This window comes from Aythya fuligula, chromosome 7 (assembly GCF_009819795.1).
Source record: "Aythya fuligula isolate bAytFul2 chromosome 7, bAytFul2.pri, whole genome shotgun sequence".
NCBI classification, from domain to species: domain Eukaryota; kingdom Metazoa; phylum Chordata; class Aves; order Anseriformes; family Anatidae; genus Aythya; species Aythya fuligula.
The window spans coordinates 8164880-8180084 of record NC_045565.1 but is presented as its reverse complement, the minus strand read 5'-3'; the positions used below and the strand labels follow the sequence as shown (position 1 = coordinate 8180084).

The 15205-nt window shown below is 43.3% G+C and overlaps 1 protein-coding gene across 4 annotated transcripts in view; it reads left to right on the top strand.

Annotated features, from left to right (window-relative positions):
• SGMS1 (sphingomyelin synthase 1) overlaps positions 1-15205 on the top strand; it is an 85009-nt gene that overhangs the window by 44294 nt on the left and 25510 nt on the right. Inside the window, exon 1 of one of the 4 annotated variants that reach the window (XM_032191517.1) lies at positions 9237-9297. The exons of the other annotated variants lie outside the window; for them this stretch is intronic. The gene's annotated coding sequence lies outside the window, so the exon portion shown is untranslated. Of the gene's footprint in view, positions 1-9236; positions 9298-15205 lie in introns of those variants that run through there. 4 annotated transcript variants of the gene reach the window in all.

The window sequence follows — 15205 nt, the reverse complement described above, 5'->3', positions numbered from 1 at the left end:
ATGGCAGCACTGCTGAATTTGCCCTTTCTGGGGAGGAGCATAAAGGGCCAGAAACACACCTCTCTAATAAGCTCTTTCAACCTTCTGTGATTAATGAATCAGGCTTGCTGAGCATTGTATTTTCGTCTTCATTCATCTGCATTCATCTGATCATCCCTTGAACCCAGGTAAGCTTTTGGCACTTGCAGCATGCTGGGGAGAAGCTGTGTGAAGAGGCCATGCATAGGGTGATGGCATCACACAGCTTGCCCATCTGTGAAGCTCTGCTAATGGCTGCTCCACAACACAGAATACTGGGTATATAACAGTGTGCCATGTTACAGCTCCTTATGGCTTCTGTTGTGTTATTCCCTTTGCCCTTGGGATGGAGGAAGTGGATAACTGAAGTCCTGCTTTGCAGTATTAATCCACCTCATTTTTATTAATAAGTCATTGGATAGACGGGTATGTCTGAGTCAGTGCAGTTTAACTTGTGAATGTTTAGTTTTGGTTATGCTGGGGGAAAAAAAAAAAAAAGAGCTGGAGGCATCTGGCTATGTCATCTTCAGAGTCTTTAAGTGGGGTGTGTGGCCTCCACATTCTGCTGCCTGGGCATGAGAGAGAAGATGCTTGCTGCATGAACAGCAGGTCCAGGTTGTATGTTTGGGAGAGTTTAATCACCCCAGTGACGTGCCTCAGAAATACATCGCAGGGCAAGGAGTTGGATTTCTCTCTGGTTTGTGTCCAGTGCGGCTCTTAATGGTATGCAAACAATACTCAGGATGTGAGACTGAGCTGGTTTATCATTGACAGGAAAAAAGCCCTTTCCACACCCAGAAGCCCTGTCATTGACCTCTGGCACAAAATGCAGTCACCCATTAACTCTTGCCTTTTTTGTTTTGTTTTAAGATGCAAATTTCACTGGTACGGGAAAGTCTATTTGGGTTTTCTAGGTTAATAAGAAACTCCTCTGAATGGCAAGAGATAGCATCTGCAGAGTGTGAAGTTGGTATTTGTGGAAGGGTGAAGTTCTGCTGCTGAAGAACAGAAGAAATGGGAAGAAATGAAATATTCCTCTCTCACTTCTCTGCTCCTTCTTTGTGTGGAGATCAGCATTAGTACTGTTTCAAATCTCACTGCTACAAAAAAAAAATAGGGATTGCTGGGCGGCAGGCTGACAATCTGGCGGTTCTGTGCATTAATGAAATGTGCTTTCAGTATGAACTCCTTTATTTTCTGAAAGGAAAATCATTTGCCTTGCAACGCTCTGCATAAGCCCAAGTATGGACACATTGTCTCTGTTTATGCATAATAAATTAGTGACTTGCTATATTCAGCCAGCCTTGCTTTAGATCAGTGAGGGTGTTTTTCTGAAAGGCTCGTTATTTCTCCCTTGGATGGCAGCAGCAGCTGACATTCATTGTTATATGCCATGTTTCAAAGCAGGCAAGCAGTATATACTTGCTCTGTCCAAGGCTTTAAAGAAGTCAGAGCACAGGTCTGACTACATCTGTCAGACTACAGGTGTACAAAAGCAGCACTGTTGTAGCAAGATGTAGGGTAAATAACAAAAGAATGAACTCTTTGTGGAAAGATCTGTCCGTGTCCTGTAATGGTATTTGGTGAAGAAATGCTCTTTTGGTTTAGGCACACAAAATTTGGCGTGCCTATAAGCATAGGCCCTTGGGTTGAAATTTTGGTTTTAGAAGAGCTACAACCAACTTAATGTTCTTAGGTGATGACTTCCTTAGCCAAAGGATTTGGACACACCTGGATAATGATACTTCTGAGAAGAAAAGAGTACGTGGATAGGGAAAAGGAGTGGCACTCCATAGGCAGGGAACACTGCAGCTGGATGTGGGACAGAGCCACGTGTGGAAAACTGCCTGCCACGTGAAAAATGCTGGTTGCAGTGGGGAGTTTGAAAAGAGCAGCTTGTCCTGTGTCACTTTACTGAAAGCTTCACTCTCCTGGGTTGCAACACAACAGCGTTGGTATTGAACGCTTGCGTTGAGCCAGGTGCCTCTTCATGCACCTCTGATGTGAAGGCGAATGGCAGGAACACGGTGTGCCACCTTGGCTTGCTTGGATCGCCTTCCAAAGCGGCTCTGGGAGTTGCACTCCACCACACCGTTCCAGTGCCTAATGGCAGAGCCACCTCAGAAAATAAAGGTGTTTCACTGACAGTCTAACATGTGACCGTGGTGTTTCACATGGGATGAACATGTCCGCAAAGATACTTCCAGTTAGATGAGGCTTGAGCGAGATCCAGGCTGTTTGCACAGCTGGGACGATGTACTGGCTTCATCTGCAGTGAAAAGTCTCATCTCCTGGAGGACCTCCTCTGGTATCATGCAGATCCTGTTGGTGTTTCTGCAAACCTTTTTACAGCTGGCAGGCACAGGGAGCACACAGGGTGCTGGGGCACTTGTGATTTCCCAGAGCTGTCGCAATTCATTGGAGTCCCGTGACTGTGTGCAGGGCTGGGTGCAGGGGGTGAGCCGGGAGCTGCCTGGAACAGATCGGCCAGCTGCAGCATCAGGAGGTTGCAAAACTGGCATAGGGTCAAAGTACAATCACGTGTTAAAATACAAAAGCGTGACAGATTTCCTAATGGACTTCTGAAAGAGGAGCAGCAGGGGAGGCTTTCAGCTGAGTTTTCAGATGACTCTGGTTTGCTGGCAGGCTGTGTGTAATCGTCGTTTTTGCTAGTGATTTTAAAATAAACCTTTGCTCTTCCACACGTATTCAAGGAGGCTGAAATTGGCTCCTTTGGAGGAAAGATTTCTTGTTTGGGTATCATGGTTTGGCCTAAAAACAGGTAGTGGCTTTTTTTTAAAATAAATAAATAATAAAAACCCCTAAACAGAAATGTGTTTTCGTCCGGACGTTGGTCTGTGAGTCACACGAATGACACAGTGTTCCTCTCTGGAAACTCAGTTGCTGGAGCTGATGAGGGTTTCACAGAATTCCAGGAACACCCTTGGTGTCTGATACGCCTAAATACTTAACCCAGCATTTCTGGAAGTTAGTTTAAAAGGTTGACTTAATAGAATTTTAAGTATTTATTAATGCTTCTAGTGTATATCAGAACCCCATTAAGGTAAATTTAATGAGATTTCTTCGGTTTCAAAAGCAAATGTCCACCCAGCTGCTTTGCACACAGAAGATGTAATGGCTGTTAATGCCTTAATACAGAAGAAATAGTCTTGGGTTTTCCTCTATATCATATTTACTACTGAGTTTAGTGTGTTTTTTTTTTTTTGTCCACTACACTTTTTTTTTTGCTACAGACCTGTTTAAGATCACATTATATCAAACAGAAATACACACATCCACTGGTTGAAAACCCTCAGAAGGGTGGAAAACTGATGGCCAGAACAGATTGCTTCTAGAGATGAGGATTTGACCTTATTAATAAAACATGCTTCATTTCTGGGTCATAAAGCAAATGTGCTGAAAGATCATCCGTTAAAGCTGTTAAAAACTTACCCACATCCTCAACTCTGTATTTTCTTTACAAAGGCATTTCAGTGTAGGAAAAGTGGTTTAAAAAACAGCTCGGAGCTAGAAGAAGTAATAAGGTTGAGGACACAAGACTTGTTGCATTCACAGCAATTCTGGAGAGATCTGTGTTATGGATTGCACAGTGAGTTTACTATAAACTAGGTCACTTCATTTGAAGGTGAAAGTGTTGAAGTGGAGTAGTAAACACCAATTTTAAAGTGGTGTAGGTTGTTCAGCATATCGTGATACTAAATGCTGAATGAAGGAGGGGATTTGGTTCTCATAGCAAACAGTAATTCAGTGCAGTAGTTGGTACTTCATTTCAAATAAGCACCTAGTCACACAGTAGTTAAAAGCAAAAAGGTTTGTCTTGAAGTGAATGGGCTTTATGTTCCAAATCATTAAAACAGTGCATTCAACAATAACGTGAGGACTCACTTTTAAGTGTTTTGAAGCAAACAGAGCTGTTTGGTTGGTTGTTTTCTTTTAATGGTCGTATGGCATGTTTTTGCTGATATGTTGCATCAGTGACCAGAATCGGATTACTCAAGGGGGGAAAGAGTGCTTAAAAGGTTTTTGGGATACTTTCTCTGTGGAGTATGTGTGGTGAATGTAGGGATTTATATTGTTTAAGTGTAGTGATCTGAATGTGACCTTTAGTAGGTGTTGATCCTAGAAATAAGGGATCAGGCTTTGAACTCACACCAGCTTTTGCATTGTGCTGGTATCAGCCATCGGCAGCCAGCAAGAAATGTGCCATCATGCTGGGCCATGTAAAACGCTTCCTGAAAAGGCAAGAGTGTAGCTCCTTCATTAAAGCTCTGCTTTGGAAGGAGTGCTGTTTAGCAATTTAAGGGGAGAGGAATGCTTTGCTTTAAAAACTGTTGCCTGTTCTATGACTTACCTTCCTTCAGAGGTGTGAGAAGGTAAAGCTACTTCATTTTTTTCAGTTGCTTTTTTTAGGTTTTGTTTTTGTTTCTCTTCTTATCTCTGGGTTAGGCTACTCAGTCTTCCTTTCCTGTTTTTGCACAAAAGCATTGTTACAGCTCTGCTTTTTGTTCCCTTCAGCTCAGCTGGAGGTAGCTCCGTGATGATGAATGTCACACCTCTGTAAGCTTGCAGATTCCTTGTATTTCAAGTGGTGTGGTGGTCATCAGCATGCTCATCCCACATCAATATAATCTTACTCTGACTTTTTGCTTTTAAGACTTGGGCAGATATAACCTTTTGGGCCAAGGAAGGGCTTTCCTTGTCAAAGCTTCTGAAAGGATGCTCTCTAGCCAGTGCACGTACTAATTGTATTATGAAGAAACATCAGTGCTGAAACTTGGTAGTAATTATTTCTTTGAAGTGTCAGCAATCAACCTCAAATCAAGTGTTCTGTAACACATGTTGCGTGCTGATTAGAAAAGAAGCAAGTAGCCCCATACTCTGTGGCTGTCTATCTTCAGGCATTTTTATAGTGATCATTGTCCTCGTCTTGAAGCACAGTGTGGGAAGGTAGAGGTAAAGCAGAGCAACAGCCGCTTTAACTGAAAACATTACTCACAGATGTGTAGTCCTATAGAAGGAAAATGGTGTAACCACTTCAGGCTGTCCTCTGTTTTAGTCCTTTGCCTAAATATGTCCTGGCCAAAGTATATAGGAGAGGGGAAAAGAAAATTTTTTTTTTTTTTTAAAAAAAAAACAACACCCCCCACCTCCCTTTGCAAGTACTTTGGAAAAGTTCATTAAGTGTATTTCTTTTTATTTGTTTAGGGCTGCACATGGTATTAAGCTGTATCTGCCTGGACACATACACTATTTAAATGTGTAAGGATTAAACATGTATAAAAGGTGTTCCCAAAGCTCACTTTTAATTACTTGCAATACTTGCCAAACTGTCCTCTCTTTTCCCTCTGGCCCAACCTCATTCATGGGAAAACAGGGCTGGCTTTGCTATGTGCCCTCAGGTCTCTGAACCTGTACAGCTGTGGGCTGCCAGGAAAATTAAACATGCACAGATAGGATCTACAGGAGTAATAAAGAGCATTTTTGTCAAATATGAGCGCATTTTTTGTCAGAAGTGATTTATTACGTTGGCCTCTGTCCCATTAGGTGTGTGTTGGCCCAAGGTAGACGTGGGTGTCACTTAGACAACGTGGCCTGGACTGTGTCTTCTAATTAGTCCTTGGATTCGTCTCATGTATGCTCAGTGGGAGAAATCTACAGAACTGGTGCTGATAGGATTTAATCTAAGAAGCCTGCAGGTAATTCCACTCAGAATCCCTCTAAGGAAGTGGGATGAGGTTGGGCAGATGGATCTGTGGAGTGCTTTGGTACTAAAGGACTGCTGGAAGCAAGGCATCCTGATGCCTTTTTGAAAATGTAGGTTGATGTTCAGAGTCCTTCACCAGAACCTTCTCGCAGTCCCTTTCCTCACTGGAGTCTGAAGATTAGTGACAAACCTGTGGGCTGCTTTGGGCTTTATAGGAGCTGATGGTGAAGGCATTGTAGCATTTGTTAGGGAAAAGAACTGATGGGCTGTGGGTTTCTGGTTGCTTTGCTTTAACAAAGTAGTAGGAGCTTTTTTTTTTTTTTTTTTTTAAGGGTAGGGCTTAACATCTGGTATATATTGGGAAAGGAATCCTTCCTCCCAGCGCTGACTCCTTTGAGTTGGCAGAGGAATTTCTTGGGTCTTTAGCAAAATGACTTGGAGGCGAGGCGGTGCGGGGCTCCCCATGCCTGGCAGCCCAGATGCCTGTGGTGCTCCTGCTGCTGGGTAGCCGTGAGTGGAGCATGGTGGCAGCATGGAGGAGGGCAGGTTTCGTGCTACCTGTCAGCCAGCAGTCCATAAGCTGTGTCTTAAATGGATACCGAGCCTTTCTGCGGTGGATGATCCTATTCATGTTTTTGACACAACCGCCCCTTCTCATCTCAAACCTCTTTTGGATGGAGAGGTTTAATCGGTAAGCTTTCTAATAGGTTTATAGTGATGAATTGAACGTTTTTCTTTGAACTTGGCTTTTGAGAAAGAAACTAAAACACTGTGCCTGGAGTAGTTCGTCTGTGTGTGTATAAATGTGTTTACACACTGAACAGGTACTCCAGGCATTGATTTTTTTTTTTTTGTGTGCATACACACACACACACACACACACACACATACAGACATATACACTGTACCTTTAAACTAGGATGGAATAAGCAAGTTCTGAGGCACTCTTTTCTGGTAAAAACCTCAAGTGATGCTGTGCCTGCTTCATTTGTGGGGTTGATTTGGTTGTGCAGACTGAGGCAGGAAGGCAGGCGATGACAAAACATGGTCTTACCAAATACCAGCTTAAAGCACTGTCAAGTGAATCATTAACAAAAGGTCCCAGTAAATGCTGCTGAAGAGGTTTCTGATCCCTAAAATTCCCTTATTCCAGGAGGTAAGCGAAGTTATTTGCAGTTCTTTATTTAGCTTGTGGGTTGCTTGCTGGCACGTCTTCTGTACTGGTGCTGTGGAGTTAAGTATGGGAGAGAAACCTCCTCCCCTCTGCATGCAGAATCCAGCCCTTGCCTGTGGGAGCATCTCAAGCTGATACCAGGAGAGGGAGACGGGGTGGGGGGTGGAACCACAGCATTCCAGGCTTCTCAGCCAGATTAGTTCATCCATTGCAGTTGTGCTGTGAGAGCCATAGGTGGGCAATGCTTTTAAGGCCCCTGAGCAAGAAATTAGCGCTCTATAGGTTTGGGTGTAGAGAGAAGTCAGTGTTTCACTCCCTGTTTGTTGAAATAGCTTGAGGCCATGAAGAGTTTTGCAGCAAACGGTATCAAAGATGCGTGGTTATCCACAAACAGCCAAGTGCTCTGTGCCTGTTGCTGTTGTGGATAGTGGGGAACAGGTTCTTGAACCCACTGGCCTGGAAGTGGGCTGCTGTGCTCATGGCAGGGTTTCTCCCCTCTGGCAAGAGCAGCTCCACGGCAGCTGATGAATCCAATCAGCTTCTGCCACAGTGGCATTACTCAGCTGCCCGTAAGTACTGTAACTCATTAATGAAGTTTAATTTTAAATGGGCTAATGGCTGATCAGCTGATTTGATGAGTGGCTTTGTTTCCTGGAAACCCGGTGGACTGTGATTTGAATGTATTACTTTGCGCTGTGAAGATGCTGTGCCTTGCCATGCTTAACTCCACACCAGAGTCTTGTCTGACTTCTGTTTTGCAGGCATTTAAGAAAGATTTCTTCAACGCATTTGTTACTACTTATCTATTATGTTTTGTCTGCATTTGCTTTAAATCCGGTTGATCACATTTCCAGTAAGCTTATTTTGATCAAATAACTTGAAGTATGGGTAGTATGTAACATATGAAAACACATTATGTGGAGGAGAGTAAAAGTAGCCTCCTTTGTGATGTTTGCAGCTGCTAGAACGAAAGAAAGAGGGTTTAGTTCAGGAAGGACTTAATCTGCTCTCGTTGCCTGCATTCAAAAGCAGGACTGCAAGCTCACAACTAAGCTCTGAAGCTCCCTGCATTGACATGGTAGTTTTTCCTCACACTCCCAAGCTGTGTCCCTTCCAGGTGTTGAACTCACAACCCAGCTTTCTCACGCCAAGGATCAGTCTGGTTGTACAAGGAGATTTCCACTTTTCTCCACCTGGCCCTAATAAGACTTCTCAAAGACCAGCTCAGAAACCTGGGCCTCACTTAAAAACAACCCAAAGCAAAAAGCCTGCTCCATGCTGTTCCACATGGCTAAAAGCTTTGCACAGCCTGTGTTCTGTATCCCGGCTTGCCTTCAGCTGCAAAGGTTCAAAACTGCTCTTGCTGCACAGGAAAGTGCCTTTTTGCTTGGCTAACTTTATGGGGTGGCTGCACGCTGTCCTTCTAAAGCAGGTCTTTTTAAAGCTGTCCCACCACATGAGGGGAGAATGCAGGGGTCACTGTTTGTGTGTGTTGGATGTAATACCAGCTGCTTGGAGGAGGAGATAAATTCAAACCTAGGGTTACCTCCTTGCTGGGACTGTGGCTGCCTTAGGAGCTGCTTCACAAAGGAGAAAAGTCCCTTGCTCTCCTCTTTGCCACGTGTTCACATGTCCCCCCGCCAAGCGAGTCTCCAGCACCTCTGAATTAATACACGCACCTTTCTCCTTTGACTTTTAAGGACAAGAGGCGCCCATTGGGATTTCATCTGGTTTATGTGAGCTGCAGCAGGAGGCCAGGAGAGTGCTTCGATAAGTCCTTTGGATAAGCAGGTAGCCACACTCAATAACACTCAGTTACTCAGTGTTACTCAGTCACACTGTTACTGTGTTCAGTAACAGCTGTCTTGGACAGGGGACCTGGAAGACAGGGGAAGGGAAGAAAGCCTGGTTTCTGCTATCTTGAGCTGTGTGTTCTGAGGCAGCACTTGAGAGCATATCCACTGCCCCTTGTGTGCTTGCTGCAGGGCCATAGTAAAAGTTTGCCAGGAAAACTGGCCTGATGGAGTGCTCAGTTGTCTCCAGATGCTCTCTGCAGCTGCCTGCATGGCGGAGAGGCTTGGCGAAATGACTCCAGTTAAAAATAGAAAGGAAGGTTAGGAAACTTGAGCTATGGTTTCAACATATGTAATGCAGAGCCGAGCTGCTCCAACAACTCACTGCTGCCACCGAAAGGGCTTGCTTCTGCTTGTGTGACTGTGCAGTGAGCCTGCTGAGCTGCCTCGCCCAGCAGCAAACTGAGCCAGGAAAAAAGGAGTTTTCCACCATGCAATCACACAAGCACAACGTGGGGGGGGGGAGATCTGGTTGCCTGCAAGAGGAGGATTGTTTAGCTCTGCTGGAACAGGTAACCTGAGTTCAGGTGAGCAGCTCGAATGCTTTGCATTGGTAAGGTCAGCTTGGTGTAAAATCAGAGCTACAGGGTGCATGCTGCTGCTTTGAGCTGGGGCCCAGCTCATTCAGAATAGTTGATGCAAGTTAAGAGCAAAGTCTTAAAGAGATTTACTTTGCTGTTTGAAGTCTTCGTGTTCCAATAGTTCACGGAGGGGGGGGTTGGTTTATCTGAGTAGCTTTTAAAACACATGAAAAGTGCTGGGGCTTTAATATCGTTTACTAAATGTGCTTTGCTTGGTATCATACTTTTAAGAGCCTTTATTTTGCATTAGTTATGTGAAGTGTTGGGTGGAAGCTAATCAGCAGACTATCCCATAGTAAGTATATTGTGTGTTGTAGATTGCATACTTCTTAAGCATTGCTTTTTAGGAAGCAGCCATTATGTCGGCAGCTCTTCACTCTTTGTTTATTACTCGTCCTTGCAGTTATCTCTGGTTCTCATAACTTTGTCTGGATATATTTTGCACTGCCTTCCCTGAACTGGGGGCAAAAGCCAGTCTAACAGTTTTCTTTGCTAGAAAGTTTGTTTTCTGATGCTTTCTTTTGGTGTGTGTTTTTGTTGTTGTTAGTTGCTTCTTTGTTTTAGTCTGTGTTGGTCTTGAGAATAGTGTGGTTTCTAAAGCTGCTCTTCGGTTCAGCAGAGTTCCTGCTGTTGTAGCACTCCCAGCCAGGTCTTAATAACCCATGAAATGCCCTGTGATGTGCCAAATTAAGGAGATATTCAGGGGCAATTCAGGTGCTTGGTTCAGCAAGTGTGCTGCATCAAGTGCTCCCTGCACGTGACATGGGCAGAAAACAGCATTTATTTCAACATAACTAGGTAATACTTAGCTATGTAATATTTAGACAAGAAAACCTGTAGCATAGTACTTTGCCTGGGCAAATGACTTGAAGAAAAATAGCACTTACTCTTTTCAGGAGGCCTTTTACATATGGCAGTAGACAAAAGCCTTTCTCTGGAGCATAATGAAATTCTGTATCGAGTCAAATTGCAGTTCTGTGTTCAAAAGTGAATTCTAAGAACTGAAGTTACTCTTTAAGCCTCTAGGTGAGTTCTAGAGACAAGTGTTTAGTTATCAGTTAAACTTCAAAATGATTAAGGATGCTTTTTCCCTTGATAGTGGGCAGCTTCTCATAACCAGCAGTAAAAATTACTTGGTTCTAGCAATACATACAATTTTTTTTTTCTTGTAAATTGGAAGGATCCCTTTAGCAGGCAAACAATTTTTTTTTATCGGTAATGATGTTGATATTGTTATAGTTAGTTACTTTTTAAAAACTGGGAAGTTTAACTCAGTTAAACCCAGTTTATTTATAGCAAGAAAGCTTTGAGATTAGTGGTATTAAGCAGTCCAGATGAGGAGGATTTACTAGGAAGATCACACCAGCTACTTAGTTTTGGTGCCTCTTTGATTTCAATTTCTTAATCTTTTTTTTTTTTTTAATAATTTCTAACTCCTGTGTTTTCAATTGTGTTTTTTTTTTTTCTTTTCTTTTCTTTTAATTCCAGACATGTGCTTTTCTTTGGGGACATTGGCTTGTCTGTTCAAAACTAGTCACACCCTGCCTAAATCCTTAGCAAAATCATGGCATTGTTCAGCCCTCTGCATGTGTTTGTACAGTATTTAGGTTAGAATAGCAAAGATCTGACTTGGGCAAGCCTCAAGAAACTTCTCCCTCTGCAACTGTTCTAACACAGGAACGGGGGGCTGCTTCAGATGATGCGGGTATCTCTGGTCCTGGTAAGCACTGAAGAGGAAATAATCTTGCAAATTCAAAACAAGAACTCAAAGCAACTTTCAGCTGCATTAGAGTTTCTTTGTTTTCATGGTTCTTCTTGCACAGCTTATGCTTTTTGAAGCTCCGACTGTTTGCAAGGGAATGGATTTTAGTTAAATGAAAAAGCTTTTCCAGGGAGGCTAGAGTAATTCCTCACAGCACAGGAGAACACTTTGCCCCTGTTCTGCTTTCTGAGCTACTAAGCTTACATAAATAACCCTCTCCCAAACCATAAATATATTTAATTGAAAAAAATATAGCTCCCTGTATAATAAAAGTCTGTCCCTTTAGCAAAGGGACTATTTGCAAACACTTTCTGGGTATGCAGTAGCCTGCTTTTTTTCTACTGGTGAGGGAAAGGTGGGAAAAGAACTGATCCAATAATTCCAGGTTACTTGAAACTAAATCCACTCAGAATTAGATTTATATGTGAAAAAAAGTAACGCAGGCTTAGACTTTTGTTGATGTTTAATGTTCTGTAACAGTCTTCGTGGGCATAATTAAACCATCAGTGCAGGAGTGATGTCAGAGGAGTTTATGCTGAGTGATTACAGAGCCTGCTGTGGCTTTCACTTCAATGCAGTCTGAGCTAATTGATGAACAGGGACATAATTTATTTACAGTGCTCAAGATGCTTTCAGGTTGGTTCTCCTTCTTTTGAAAACCCTTGAACGGTGGGAAGGAGGAGGTGGCTGGTGGTGTTGGCTGAGAATTGCGAGGCTGGGCTGTTTTTACTGTTGGTCACAAAGTTGTCTAAAATATTCTGCCTCTTCTCTTAGGTGATGGTTCTGCGTTGCCCTAGTTTTATCTTATTTCTCACAAGCCTATTGACCTTTAATCTGGAGCGTGGGCTGCTCACTTGGGGAGGTAATGACACCTAGATCTGAAACAAGCTGCAGAGGAAGGGGAAAGAAGGGAAGAATGAGTGGATGCTACTGTTGATTCAAAGAAAAATTAGGAAAAATCTACAGTGGGCATGAGCACACACTTTGTTTAGGGCTCAGTTTAGGATGGATACTGTCTTCCTGATTTTGTTAGATTCCACTGTAATGCAGTACAGTTTGCTCTTCTGATGAACCATGGGTCTGTACCAAAAAATCTGACTCTATGTAAAGCTTTGAAGCATGTTTTGAAATAGGAGGAGTTCCTGTTTAGAAGTCCCTTTCAAAGTAGGTAAGCAAAAGTTGGGGTTTTCTTTTTTTTCTTTTCTTTTTTTTTTTTTTTTTTTTTGGCACTCCATATGAAAACACATACTCAGAAATCTCTTAGGGTATGAAGATGACTTTCAGTTCTGTTGAGCCTGTGAATAATGAGGGAGGAGGCAGCCACAGGCTGATTGTGTGGCTTGGGGTTTTCCCCATGCTTTGGGCAGGCCTGCTATTTCTGGAGCTGCAGCAGGGCCCTGCTGTTCTTTATAGCCCTGTATGGAGGGAAAGAGTAGCATGGGGTCCCTTAAAGACTTGCACGCTGATGGCTTGGATCTTTGTACATTGTGTCCTGTCCCAGACAAGCTGCTCGTACAGCTTAGCATTGTCTTCGTCCTGAACTCCTTTGTCTGGCTGCCAGTTAAAAGCCACCTCAAAGTCTGCTTTGCAAATACGGAGTGGTAAAAAGAAGATCTGAAAACACTGTTAGCCCATGTTTTAACTTTGAAGGTGAAAGGCTGTTTCTAAGTAGAGATGCAGTTAGTTTTCATGAGAGATCTGGGAGATGCCAACCACCCGTAGTTTTAAAGCTGCTGTGCCTCTGAATAGTATCTGAAGCAGGGAGATTTCTGCAATTTCTTGTGTATCTCTTTCAGTGTGGATCATGAAGGTGAATCCAAATGCAACAGTTGTTAGTATAAAACTCCCTTACCTGCTAACTGACCCCGAGGTTTGTGCCCTCTGTTAGGGGACATAAGTCCCGTTGTCATCAATGATCTGCGCAGCATCTGCAATAACAGTGCCTACTACTTATGTAAGTGTAGCCATTTATATTTTACATCTTTGCCTGCTCTTCATAACTTACTTAACTAAGAGCGCAAGGAAGTTGGTTACTTGGTAAAAACAGACTTTTATTGAAGCAGTGAAATACAAGTTTCCTGATCTTGTCCTGACACTGTGCTCTATTCGATGGTGCTCTCCTCCATGCTAGTCATGCCACATTTTCCCAGGATCTTCTGACGCTTTCTAAACATTATCCTTCCTCATTACTCATCCAGAAAACGAGGAGAGCCTTTAGTGCTGCTCTTCACAACCCATCTCCTGTACATCTCGTTGTGCCCTCTAGGCAGGGCAAGAAATCCATCTCAGACAGAGTGCTATATCCTCGTGGTCTGCTGTAGCTGCTGGCTTTCATGGCCAGGGATCAGTGATTGCCCTTAACTCTTGACTTGCATGGTGCTGTGCACGGCACATCTTACATGTGAGACAAGATCAGTTGCGTGCCCGTGCTGCGAATTAACTGGTGTGGTTCATGTGCCGTCTGTTATGTTTGCTGTTCGCCTGTACTCAGTGGAAGATGGTGTTTTATTCTTGGGCCATTGCTGTGAGCGACTGTGCACCGATGCGTTGAACGGTGAGCCCAGAGGTGCCATCTTGCTTTTGTTGGTGTTACCCTTTACTCTGACTCTGAGATGCTGCCAGGATTTTGTAATTTGGCTGCCAAGGAATGATTCAGATTGGCACTGTTTTTTCTCAGAATCAAATCAAGTACCTTCATTGTTTCACTGGTGATGTGAAATAAAACCTGTAATAAGACTTTTTTTTTCTTTTTTTTCAATGCTGTTGTGGTACAACTTGGGTTGGTATGCATATTTCATCAGGATTTATGCTGTGATACTTTCATCCTCTTGCCCACATTAAGTGTTTGTGAATGTAGGTATTTTTGGAGCCAGTGGAGGTTTTGGAGTGCCTAAGGATAGATAATATACTTGCTTTTAAAAGCAAATTTTGTATGCATTTATGTTCTGTGCAATCTTCGCAAGTGCAGCTCCACCCTCACCCCCATAAAAACCACCCAAACCAAAAAAAAAAACCACCACCAAGCCTTGAACAAACCCCAGATGCAAATTACTGTGACGGTTTAATATCTCTTGGTATGAAGACTTTACAGTACCTGATCTTATCACTTCCAAAGCAGTATATTTTTTTTCATTAGTAGCCTGATCAGCTTTTGAAAGGTCTGTACAAGCCGTACATGAGAAGCACTGGCAGTGCCAGAGGACTGCTCGTGAATTTTCATCACCTTTCTGCATGGGAGATTATTTTTTTTAATGACCTCTTTTTAAAATGCCATTGGATGCTGTTGGACATCTCTACTGAGTGCATCCTCCGATTGTTCACCTGAGTGAGGGGCTTATTCCACTCAGCCTTTTGCATCTTGCTGCTGAAGAAGGAGTGTTGCTCTTTCCAACACGGCTAATGCTTTATCTCTTCTGCTATTGATCTTTGTTGCTGAGGCTGTTTCCAACTGTACCCCTCTTTACTTGTCATCTTCCTTCCTTTCCCACAAGTCAGTGGAGCTGCAGCTTTGCAGTAGGCACCGACCTGCCTGGGAATGGGGAGCATCCCCTCATTCTTCTGTTTTCGGGCTGCACCTTGCTGGTGTTACAGCCTTGCTTTCGTTAATACCTTTCTAATCTGAGCCTCATCTGTCTGCCTGCAGAAAGCTATGGCATCTGTGTGACTACAAATTCTTCCTCCTCTCCCTTCCTTTCGTCTCTTTCACTGTCAGGTATTTGGGTTCATCTTCCTGGGTTTCTGCTGTTCTTTTGCTGCTGTAGTTTTGCAGGTCTTGTTCTCCTTATGTGCTTCCTGCTAATTTGTAATAGAGGGTCTCTTCTGGGCTGTGAAATCCAGGCTTGTTTTTTGCAGGCAAGCACTGTTTCTGCAATGATCCTCTCAGAGTGACAGGCATCCCTTAATTGATTACATGGTTAATTCATGTCTACTTCCGCACAGCCAGCAAGGAATGCTGATTTTGTTCTTTTCAAGGGCGGATGCAGCTTTTCAGTTTCTAAACCAACTGAAATTGTCCAAGTGATTGGATTTGTTCACTGCAAGCAGTGCACAGGTGGAGAGCACTGGACAGCAAATCTCGGGGAGCTACAGCTG